This window comes from Cyanistes caeruleus, chromosome 3 (assembly GCF_971803275.1).
Source record: "Cyanistes caeruleus chromosome 3, bCyaCae1.hap1.1, whole genome shotgun sequence".
NCBI lineage: Eukaryota > Metazoa > Chordata > Aves > Passeriformes > Paridae > Cyanistes > Cyanistes caeruleus.
Genome location: NC_141703.1, coordinates 120,566,380 through 120,578,804, shown reverse-complemented (window position 1 = coordinate 120,578,804; position 12,425 = coordinate 120,566,380). Strand labels below are relative to the sequence as shown.

The 12,425-nt window shown below is 39.8% G+C and overlaps 1 long non-coding RNA gene across 5 annotated transcripts in view; it reads right to left on the bottom strand.

Annotated features, from left to right (window-relative positions):
* The window catches only part of LOC147654507 (uncharacterized), a 40,206-nt gene that overhangs the window by 11,003 nt on the left and 16,778 nt on the right, over nt 1–12,425 (bottom strand). Inside the window, exon 1 of one of the 5 annotated variants that reach the window (XR_015285290.1) lies at nt 2,612–2,776. The exons of 1 other annotated variant lie outside the window; for it this stretch is intronic. This is a non-coding gene — a long non-coding RNA (uncharacterized LOC147654507). Of the gene's footprint in view, nt 1–1,378; nt 2,245–2,355; nt 2,570–2,611; nt 2,777–12,425 lie in introns of those variants that run through there. 3 more of the 5 variants (XR_015285292.1, XR_015285289.1, XR_015285291.1) reach the window with 3 other exon arrangements.

The following is a 12,425-nucleotide window of genomic DNA, read 5'->3' as shown; positions in this document are numbered from 1 at the left end:
ATGTGTGCTGTAGATGAGGCTAATGATACATGGATTTAATGTAATGTGTCTGAAATTTTTGGTTTTGCATTAGGTGGAAGACTTGTGTATGTAAGATGGTCATGTATGGTCTTACTACAATTTAAAATCCAGTGTGTTTTCAGTTGTTGACTGAAAGCAAACTTTGTTTCTATTCTGGGATTTAAAAAAACATAAAAGTGAACTGGCAGAGGAGAAACTTTGAGACAACAGTGAATTAAAGTGTGTGTGTCCAAATGTAAACATATATGTCACTTCAATAATAATTACTAGTACAGTAACATTTGTAACACTGTACACAAAACATGATTTAATTTTTTTTTTTACTGTCTGACAAAAGGTAAAGAAAACATCATAGTTGCTCATGTGTGCATAAAAAAATATCTATGTGCAAAATGAACCCATTCTATTTTCAGCAAGTGATTCAGAATGTCAGCTGAGTCAGCACAGCCTGAAAGAATATGATTAGTATACATTAATACACATATCACTATATGTAACCTATAGACCAGATTGTGCTCCTAATGGACTAAACTCTTCCAGAATACCTTACAGAATACCAAGTTTAAATGCATTGTTCCAAAAGCTAGTCAGAAGGCAGGACAGTGACCTAAATGCACCTTGTGTGATATTTAAATTTCTTGCTGGCCATTATTGGCTAGTCTAAAACACTTTGTGGCAAGTAAGAAAGGCATTAATGTAGCAGAGGGATTCAGGAGAGGACAAACATCGTAAATATGTAGCTATTTTTTAAATATTATCCTGATAAGCTTTTGAATTTAGTCCAATAACCCTGTTAATAAAAACTGTAGCTTGCAGCGATTTAGAATAAAGCAACATGAAAAATCAAATTGCATCAATTAAAAGCCTGTAGTAAACACAATAAGCTACTGTAGTTAATGTATTTTTGAGGAAAGTGACTTGATTCAACATATGTAAAATGAAATGGTGAGGAAAGTTTCAGTTTGGATGCTCTTTTCAAAGTTTCAAGTGTGATCAGAGCTAGTTGTTTAGATGATTGCTGAGAGATAGTAGAGGTCTGTCCTCTGTTGTTCTGAGGGATGTTTTGTGTAATGGATTTGTCCAAGTACATAGGAAATGGTAATTACAGGATGAAGAAGAGGCAAAGAGGAAGGGACCAGGAGAACCAGATTGTGCCAGTAGCACGAGGAAACATAAAAACCTGGTGACTGCATAGCATGGCTGGTGCAACTTCATGCTCTGCTCCATCAGGGCTAAAATATGTTGGTAATTAAAATCTTTGTTCCTAGAAAACTGCATGAGGATTCTTTTTTGCACCATTTTCTTTTTTAAAAGAAATTCTGAGGAAGATAACTGAAAATGCACAATAAAATCTCACATTTAGGGAAAAATGCTTCCATTGATTCCATTTCATGATTCCTCTGAGGGAACTCTAATAGTATGACATAAATGACATGCAGAGTCTGGTACAGCCTCATAAACTTTACTCCCATCACACTCATCACCTGTACTGTAAGGTTCTTTTTCCCAGCTTCCACTCAGCAAAGAGGAAAAGCTCCTTTTAAAAATAAAAAATAAAAATAAAATAAAAATCAGGGAATCTAGGTAAACACTGGGGAGTTTACCCCTGCAGACCTGCTCATAATGACCAGTTGTGACTAAGAAAATTTCCTCCACTCCATCTGCAGAGCAGCCCTTAAACCTCTGTCTGTCCAGTTATCTATCATACCCCTCTTCTTTTAATCTGTTTTTGGCTTCTTACTTTCCCTGAAATGGGTTCCTAGGATTCTGGTAGCATTCAGAGTAATGATGTGGTAAACTTTTGGCATCTCTACATTGTGGAGCCCTGGGACAGGTCTGCAAACTTCACTGTGTATTTATCCATTAATTATACTGAGATCTATCACTCCTATCAAAAGAAACAGGATGAGGAGCCTGTTAACCAAACAAAAGCACAGTATCAAACAAAACAGCTCTCTGAGAAAAAAAAACATTTGGCAAGCCAAAGGAAAGCATGGAATTCATAACAAACAGAGCACACGTTTCTCAGCAGTAAATTAGCCTAAGCATAGTCTATTCACATTCCACTTTATGTTATTGTAGCTGTGCAAACTATTATGCAGAAAAAGACAGTGCAATCTTGCTGCAGACTGAACCAAATCAAGCTTTTACTTTAGCTGCTTGGGTAAAAAAGGTTGCTAGATTTTCCCAGTGAATTTTCAGAATTTATTTCTATGAGGTGGATTTTTGCTTGTTTGCTTTTTTTATTTTTTTATTTTTATTTATTTTATTGTTTTTACTGATTAATGTCAGTACTGGTATTGGACATGGCGGTTTATTGTCACAGAAAAATACCTTGAGCACCTTGTAGTCCAGAGGCCAAAGTGATGGATCAGAGTTTAGGAGTCTTGGGATATTTTAAACCATATATCTGCTGTTTGGCTTCTGTCTCTCCTGTTTTCTCCACTGTGCCTGGTTTTGCTAATTCAGGAGAGTGAGGACTGACTTCTGCAAGGTTCATGTACAAGGTAGCTTCTACATGGCCATGATCATCTTGGTTGTGCCCTTAGTGCAATAAAATAAACAGCAGTTGATTGTACAGTTCATTCACCAGTGAACTGAAGTAGAGGATCCCTGCTAATGCTGTTTTTTCTAGTTTTTATCCTGTTGTAAAACCTGGCACACCATCCTTCTGGCTCCTTAGATGCTCAGAGTATTGTAAGTCTGACGAGGACTATATGAAGTCCAAGTCAAAACTTTGACTTGCAGATTCTTGGACCATCTTGCTTTCTGTTGTTTAAAAGTTTGTCATTCAAATGGCCTATGAAATACAAAATGGAGATATGTGAATGTATCTTCACCTTAAAAATAAACCCACAGGGAAGAAAAATAAGGAAATCAGACAGGAGAACATGATTTTACAATTTGTGACTTGAGACAAAGAGCCCACAGACCTTAGCCAGTGTAGTAACTGAGTAAAAATTTCAAGAAAATACTCAGATATTGTGTCCTTTCATGCCACACCTCTGTAAAAATCACCATTAGTGCAGTAATCATAAAAATGAATGCAGTGTTGCCATTGTTTAGCAGACTTTACTTTCTGCAAGAACTAGGCAATAGCACAAATTTCATCTGAGGTACACAGTGAATACAAACATTTCCATTAAATCTAAAGATCAGCTACTGTGAACTCCGTTTTAAAATACAGATTGCAGCTTATGCTAAATTCTTCTGGTTTTACACTTTATTGCTTTTCATTTCTCAGAATCTGACAGAGGCAGAGTACCCCATGAAGCTTCCTGCTTTAAGAAATCTTGATGGAATTGTTCCAGTTCTGTCTGTGCAGCTTCAAGTACATTTCTTTTCTAACTGATTTTAAGACCAGATGACAAATGCTGAGCCAAGCACAGTAGGAAGCAAACTGAGGACTGTGTCCTACCTGGCCAGTGACTGGGTATCCAAATGGGCGAAAAAAGGTGAGAAAAAGAAATGCTTTCTTAAAGACTTAGGTCATAGTTCAGTTATATTTTTCAGTGTGTGATTTTTGTATTTGGTAGACCCTGCAAGAGTACATTAAGATGTATGGATGTGAGGAAGTTAAAAGCTTGTCTTGGAATGGACAAAGTAACATGTGGTATACCTTCAAATGCAGTGATTTGTTCATCTAATAGAATTATTTGACAAAAACTTACCCTAATGTAGTAATTCAAACTTTTTCAGTGTGCAAGCCTGTGAAAATTTTTCACTGATGGTCTGAGCCCTGGTTAATTAAATCTTATTAGTCTGAGCTCGTTTCCTTTGGTAATATGTCTTGTGGAGATGAAAAGCAGTCCATGGATTCTCAAATATCTGCAGGCTACAGTGTTTCATTCTCTTTGTTGCTTTTTAAAAGAGCACTTAAAAAATAAATTTGTAATTAGAATAAGGACAAAGTTTTCTGGGTTCTTCCCTTTGGTGATTGTTACTATTATCTCTGACCATGCTAAGAGGAAGCAAACCTGGATCTAAGCTCCATGATCCAGAAGGATCTCCCTGTTATGAGTGGGAAAGTAGCAATCCTTGTCTGGACAACAGGAACAATTATTTCTTGTTGAAGAGAAGTGAAAGGCATGAAAGAGTGATCACACTTCAGTCTGTTTGGGGTGATAGGACAAAGCACAGGTGGTCTGAAATGCCCTCCAACACTCTCAGGTACCTTTTCACTGCCTCCTTTGCAGGGGTTTGTGCCTGTGATGGAAGCCTTGATGGAGCATCTCTAAGGCAGATGAAGGTGAATCTCAGCTCTTACTCTTTTCTTCCTGCTGAGAGGCAGAATTTGTACTTTAGGCAGGCAAAATTTGCTTCCACTTGCACATTTTTATTTTCTTCTGTGCAAAGACTATGACTCAGGATAGAACAGTGAAAATTTATTCCCTTCTCCCTGTTCCCATCCTTTCCTTACAACTGGCAGGCAAGATTTCACATGTGTGTATTAACAACTGTCTCCTTCTGAAGGGCAGATGAGCATGATAGATCCCAGATTATCAGAACCCTCAATTGAACTCAGTTATCTTCCCCTTTTTTTTTTAACCTTTCAAAATATTACATCCAGGAAATATTTCAGGATTCTCATATACTTCCTCGGTACTAATATGCTTTGAATTGTTACAGTGCATTTTGAATTATCTCTGAGGAAGATGAGAAGGAATCTGACAAATTCCTTTACAGCAGGGAGCAGTTTGATGGGGTGTCTTTATGGATATTTGCAGAGGTCAGCAGGCCCCATTTCTCTTTTTACTCTCTGTTCTTGAGCTGCAATGGATTCACTGCATTTCTAGAGAAGGCCCAGCTGAGTTTCTCTTTGATGATCAGCCAGACAACCTTTATCTGTGAGTCTGAAAAAACAGCAATCAGAGCTGATGCTTCATGCTGCCTTTTGTTTTATCTCCTCACCTATCCATTACCATCAGCTACCTTGGGGAGACAGGAGGAGCAAGAACCCCAGCTTGATACCAATTGTGCTGGCTCTAAGCAAAGTAAAGGATAAACCCACAAAACTTCAAATGGACCAAAACCTTCTCTGGCTGAAGAGTGTGTGGGCAGGTCTTACCTGCTCAGAACATCTGAGCTGTTCTCCTACAGCTTCTCTGTGCCTCTGTTTCTCTACTGGCTTTAATTGGCAGCTACCAATACCCTCCTACCCTCAGGGGGAATATGATTATTCAGTGTTTCTAAAAAGCTTTGAAGATGAACAAGGATGCCCCTACAGAGCTGTCTGTGATTTCAGCAGGGCTGAAAAGCTTGCTGGTTTATTTTGCTGGCAGTTAGAATAAGTTTTGCTGCTTACTGGAGAAAAAAGTTGTTTCTGCCCATTGTTTGATGGGCTGGATTGTCCTGTGAGGCTTGAAGCAGAGCAGGTGGTGTGTGATGCACAAGCTGAGCTCCAGAGCAGGTGTGCTGGACCAGCTGGGGGTTCTCTGAGGAGCTGCTCTGGGATCCCTGCAGGAGCCACTCATTCCTGGCCTGTGACATCAGCAATTCAGGACCTCTCTGCACCAGTCTGTGCCATGGGAAGGTGAAGCTGAGGCTCTCTGTTTTCCCTTTCCTGACCACTGCTCTTTTCTTGGGGGAGAGTTGAGGAGCAGCTCGTATCCAGCCCTGCCTGAGATCATGCACAAACTCTCGTCCTGTCTGACAGGACTTGGGAGAAGAGACCAGCACCCACCTTACCACAGCTTCTTTTCAGGTACTTGTGGAGAATGATCAGATCTCTCCTGAGCTACCTTTCCTCAGGATGAAACATACCTGGTGGGCAATGGTGAATGTTCCATCTATTTTCAGCCTTTTTGTGTGGAAAATAGAAAAAATAAATTCTTGTTGCCTGTTCTTACATTTCTGCATCTGTTGCGGTATAAATCTTAATTTAGAAACTCAGTGTTGAAGAGACATTGTCTTTTAACACAGCTCTCAGCAGAACTGCAGAGCTGCAATAAATGGGCAGCATTTATTCCACTCTACAGCATTTCTATTCAGCAAAGTACCAGAACCTCATATTTAAGAGTAATGTCATGTTTTGGAGTTTGAGTAATGCTCCCACATAAAAACATGCATTAACCATCAGTTATCCTACAAGGGGGAATAAAGTAGATATCCATTAGTATATTAACTCGTTGGCAGTAATAGCAAGTAATTATTCATTATTGCAATTTCTTCTTGACGTTTCTGCTGCTGGAATTTTCAGAAACACAAAATGTTCTCAGGTATATTAGAAACCTATTGACAGATGTTCAGTTGATATCAAGCCCTTAGAGCAAGCTGGTCTTCTGGATTGCTGCCTAGTTAATCTGTGATTAATGAATGCTTCCATTTTGTATATGAATTTGGGAGCCTGTGTTCCTGGCATTGCTGAAGTATGTAAATGTCTTCCTCAGATAAAACATGACAGACAACACTTAAAATACAAGTGCTTTGTTCTGCTGCCTGTCAGATCAAGGGAAAGGTCTGCACTCTTAAAGCTATGAATTTAATTGGAAGAGGAGGTGAGCTGGCAAATGCTTTGTGACATCCTTTCAAGTAATTTTGCATAGTGAAGGGCAAAACCAGCAGATGAGATATATTGATGTCCTCAAATATAATGCTTTTGTAAATAAAGGCCTGTAAACCCTTTAAAGTAAACACTTTAAAGAGCAAATGCACCTTCTTAAAAAAGAAAAAAGAAAAAAGCAGATGACCTTATCAGGTGTCCTACTGAAGATCTGGCTGGATGTCTGAAACTTCGAAGAAAGTCATGGTTTAAGAAATTTAATTATTCTGAGTGAGCGAAATCCTGAGTGGTGATAAGTGGTGGAAAGGTCCTTTGGAATTAATGGGAATTGTGGAATTCCTTTGTAATTAATGGAACTTCACAATTCCTAAAATTTGCCCCAGTGTCCATAGAAAAGGCCTCTTTTAACTGCTGGTAATTAAAAGGTTATTCTTGTAATGGAACAGCAAGCTGCACTTGCACCGTGCTGCAGTCATTACCTTGCAATTATTTCTCCTTTAGAGCTTTCAGAAGTAGCTCTTGAAGCTGACAGCTGCAGCCTACAACACATCAAGTGCTTCAGATAGCTACTTTAATGAAAACTCAGGTGAGTGTGAGGTCAGTCTCTCCACAGTACGTTCTAATTAGATTTCCACTTTTCTTCAGAAACGAGATCACATCTGGCCCAAAGACAAAAGCTCATTGTGCCAGACACAGAATAGAATAGGTGTTTTTCTGTACTTCCCATCTTGGAGAGATAATGACATGGAAAATAAATTCCCTTCCACTCTCTCCTAATCTTCCATCTGTTATTGTGTTTGTGTGCAACTGGATACAAAAGCTAATCACAAACTTCTGCTTAAAAGAGGTTTTTTTGTTGGCTCCCATGTCAGCTTTAGCTGATGCAGACAAGGTTGTTGAAGCAGAAATGTTGCAAAGCAGTGTGGAACATTGCTCAACTGCATGTGCAAGACAGGATTAATGATATCTGCTGTTGGATCCTGGCAAAGTGGAGCAAAAAACAGATGTACACCAGACTTTTCACTTAGTAACATGTGTCAAAACGTGGGAGTGAAGGGAACAAATCTGTGTGAAGTCTTGACTCCTTTAAAGTGCCCATAATTTCAGAAGAACAGAATTTCACTACAGTATTTTCAAAGAAATTGAAATTACTGCAAGAGGAAATGGCAGCTATGGAGGAAGCAGTCAATGCCTGTATGGAAAGTGTTCCTGATTCTGTTAATCATCTATTTTTGCATTGTCTCAATAGCACCAAAGGGAGTAATTTCTCTCTCAAGCTGTTGGTCAGAAAAGCCAAGTGAACTTCCAAAAGCCATTTTAGGATGAGCAGTGTCCCCATAAAGATGTGACAGCCACACCATGATGGGAAGTTTGCTCACAAGGGATGAATAACGTGAGAAAAGTCTGGAAGAGCCTGGGTAGCAACACTGAGTTGAGTGACAAGCACACCAAGAGAGTAAATCGAAAGCTGTTCTTCAGGAAAGCAAAAATGACTGTAATCTGTACTTGTCCATTCTGACCTAGGGTCCTCAAGGTGCTGCAAGCTAAGCAGTTCATAAACACTGTCTTTCTGCAAAGGCTGCCCTGTGTCACTGTGAAACATCTCCTGCATCTGAATCATGAAAAGGCAAACCCTCAGTGCAGACCCACCTTGTAAGTGAAAGAACCCAAAGTGAGAAATATGCTAGATGGGAGGAATCCAGTTAGAATGGATCAAAAAATCTGGCAACAAATAAAAGGAGTGCTGATAGGTTGCAGTTTTGCACTGCTCTTTGAGGCAGCCAGTTGCAGGAGCTGTAACAACAAAATAATAATTTAACAGCTCCCTCCAGAGCTGTTTTTTTTTCCCCTTTTGCTTTGTGTAAACATACTCCAGGAAGCCTAATTGAAGCATGTGAATAGTTCCATTGAAAGTAATAAGATTAATCATGCTGGAAGCCAAAAACATTGTTAAGTATCTTCCTAAACAATGGCTTGGGCTTCCTTAGGGCCCTTTCGTTGTTGTAGTAACTCCAGTGGAAAAAAAATGCACAGTAAACTACTGAGCTGATAAATCCTGCTCCTTCCCAAAAATGCTGTCCGTAATTTCCCTAAGTGACAAAACTTTGCATTTCCAATTTTACTTTTCAGCACAGCCATCTCCTCCATTAGGTTGTCCATATTTTTAAAATTTATTTCAAAGCTTGTAAGAATGTTTTATAGATAAACCATTGGTTATTTATAGGTATCAGTAAAAAAGAGTGTAAAATATATACCAATATCAGAGTACAGAGATATAAGTAAAATGGATATGTTGCTGTCTGTTAGCTGGGAAGGCAAACCCTTTACTCATCCTATTTAAGTTTTTATTTTCTGTGTCTCTTGTCCTAGGATGTGAGTACAGCTTCTGTCCTTTTCTGTCCGAGGGCAGTGATCATGATGGAGGAGATGGTTCATTCTGCAAAGAGCTCCCTCTTTGGAGAAATGGCACAGAGTCACCTGTGCTGATGAGGAACACACGTCACCCCAGGGTGCAGTGACAGTCACCAGGCCTGGTGGCAGCTGGGCACTTCCACTGTGGCCATCCCCTCTCAAGTCTTAGTTTGGTTTTCCCCAGCAGGTTTTGTCCATGAATACTGTATACCATTGGATTTTATGTGGAAAAATAACAGCTTCTGGTCCTAGCACATCTGCTGGGTTTTCAAGAGAAAACACACACAAGCTAAAATGAAATCCCAGGTTTTAGAGTAGCAGGAAGGTGCATCAGCTTCTCTATCTTTGAAGCCAATGAGGTGTGGATATTTCTAGGAAAACTTCCTCACTCAATGGCTCGTGATGCCCAAACTGGGGGTAAGGAAAGGTGTAAGGTGTTGAAAAGTGGTACCACATGTGAGAAGGTGACCTTCTGCTTCTGGCAACCTTTATACATAGATATTTCCTGTTGCAAAGGAACACATTATGAAAGAGATAGACGTGTAAAACACTGGCCTGAAAACTCTGCAAGCCAGTCTTAAACTGGACACTGTACATGCTTTTAGATTAACTTTGGGTTAAAGAGAATGGACAACTGGCAACCAGTTTGTGATTTGCATTTTTGGCAGCTTCACACAGGAGTTCCAGTCTGTGCTCTGGGCTGAGCTCTCCAGAGGAGACAGACTGAAGACAGGCACAGTTTGTGATTCGTTGCATGACACGTGAAACATTTTCTGATGGAGGTTTGCTTCCGAGTTTATGGATCTCACAGTGAGTGGGTAAGAAACAGACTGCCCATATTAAACACAGGATCTAAGTGGCTCACAAGCGGTGGATGAGCAATTAATTTTCAGTCAGAAGTAGTCATGGTGTGGGAGAGAAAGAATGCAATTTGCAGGAGGGGTTTTAATGCAATCCTGAGAATATTAAATAGAAGTTTTGTTTTATTTGGCACTTTCAGTGGTCTCCAAGTGGAAGACAAATGTTCACAATTCAGTAAGGCTGTTGATCACCAGTGAGAAGAGCCAGTGGAATAATTAAAGCATATGAAAAAATGTTATTAAAGAGGAAGTGTTCCAAGAGCTCAATCTACTTAATCTATCAAATCTAAGGTGAAAGGGTAGTTGCAGCAGTCATTATATGAGAAATATAAGTTATATGTTCTCATAACTAATGACAAATACAATTTTCCTACAGAGGGCTTTCTGAAATCAATCAGTTGAAAATAAAGCAAGTTCTGATATTTGAAATTGATAAATTGAGCAGCAGGGAATTAAGTATTTGTTAAAAATTGGACCCCCAGTTGCCAGCAAGCCATGGATTATGTCTTGCTGGACACATCTTAAATCAAGAACAGACATTGCTTCATAAAATATGAATTGCTGAAATGACTTGTGCCTTTGACTCTCTCTCTCATGGCTTTCTCAGTTTTGTGCTACTCCTGACAAGAAAGTACGTGCTACACATTGGTAAAAATGGTTTTGGATGTGGACTAATGGCTTTTAATGCATGCTTGTTTTTCCCTTAGGTCCTACTAGAATTTTTAAAGTCCATCTGTAGAAAGAAATAGCTAAAACACCCCTTTTCCTACTTAGGAGCACTAATTTAAAGCGGGTTAAACTTTTGCATGTTGTTTACAAATTGAGTTGTATAAAACATCCTGACTACATGGAAATGGCAGTGATTGATGGGAAGTTGCACACACACAATTAATACTGACTGATTTGATAATTACAGGATTGACATCTCATTTGCCATGAGATGCTGCAGGTCTTTTGCAAAAAGAACTGGCAGTATTGTCAAATTATTTCTCCTTTTCCTTCAGCTGGTATTTTAATGCCCTCTAGTCAAAGTTCAACTAAAGATTCATTGTCATCTTGTAAAATTCTCTTGCAATGTGAGAGAAGCCTCAGGAGGAAAAGCAAAATAGCTACCACTCCCCAAGAATTAACTCTCTCCTGAGACTTTCTCCTACCAAAGATAAATTGTGCTACGCTGTTCTTACTTGTTTTATTGGTTAAACCAGCTTTCTCACCCTTTCTGCTTTATTGCCCTGGAATGCAGAAAAAGTAAATAGTGCTGTTACAGAGAAAGGTTATACAGGTTAAAAAGAAAGTGCATTTGAAACAGTAGATTTTATTGGGAAACCCTTGTATCTGGAAAAAGTAATTTCAGCAGTTATGATGAGGAGTGGTCCTTAAACTGTGGGTATGGTACCAAATGCTTGGGTTCACAGGAATGGGCAGATGCAATCTGACACATTTGTGTTAACCTGGTCACCTTGGCCTGGCCACATGGACACAGAGATCAGCTCTTCCATGGCCAGGGCAGGATGATGCCTTACGAGGTGAGTGGGGTTTGAAGGGGTTTGAAAGGAAATGCTGTGGTCTGACACGAAAGGGAACAGCAGGAGAGAAAGAGACAACGGCAGCATCAACACAGGCAGTGGAACCAGAAGGTGTGGGGTATAAAAAAGGGACTCTCTGGGGTGTTCCCAATGCTGCAGAGCTGCCACTGTTTCCTCACTGCCCTAATGAGCAGGGGAGCCGTGGGGTGTACCCTCAGCACTCCTGCCCGTTTGGCCTCAGGCTTTCTCAGAAGCAGCAACACAATTTTTGTAAGAAAAGAGTCTTTCAGCTCAGGTGATTTCAGAGGTATGTGCACACACTTTGATATGATTCCACCCTTCATCTGTTAACATAATTAATTTATGAGAGTGATGTATGAAATGTGCTCCCTGCGGCCTATGGAGAGGATCAAAAACGGACTCAGTCAAATCCAGCAGAGTTCGGAAATATCTACAAGTCTGAAAGAGGAGGAAACTCAGACAGGTGCACAGAGGAGGCTGAGATATGCATGGGCATTCCAGGGTAGAAATATTTCTTTACCTCTGGGAATGACAGTGTGGAGAGGAGACCTCTGCATTCCCCCAAGCATCCTGCACATCTGCCCTGCCTGTCATGAGGGAGAGTCAAGCACAGCTTTTTAATCACAAGCCTTGTAAATGAAAATTAAATATTTTTCCAAGAAATAAAAAGAAGCAGCAGCGTTATTTGAATGGATAACTGAGACATTAAGTTTCAATAAGAGCCCTAAGTGTACACACCCAGTGGAAGAGACTTAAAGACATGTTTTCTTTTTGCTCTTTATTCCTGGGTGCTTGTAGCATTTCAGACAATCTTGCAGAAGGATAATCTTGGCTTGGTCTGCATCCCCATCATGGCCAGTTACGGGGGGTGAAGGAGTGGCCTCACAAGGAGGTAAAAATCCCCCAAAATCTCTAATATTGAGGTTTTATAATTGAGGGAGTAGAATCAGAAAGTGCTCAAGTTTTCCAATGTCTTGCTGAGGACTGGTGAGAACAGTGGGGGACAGAAATGTTGTCTTGTAAGTAATTATTCAAACCGTGGGAGATGTGCTTACAGCTTATCACCCTAACTGCACTATTTGC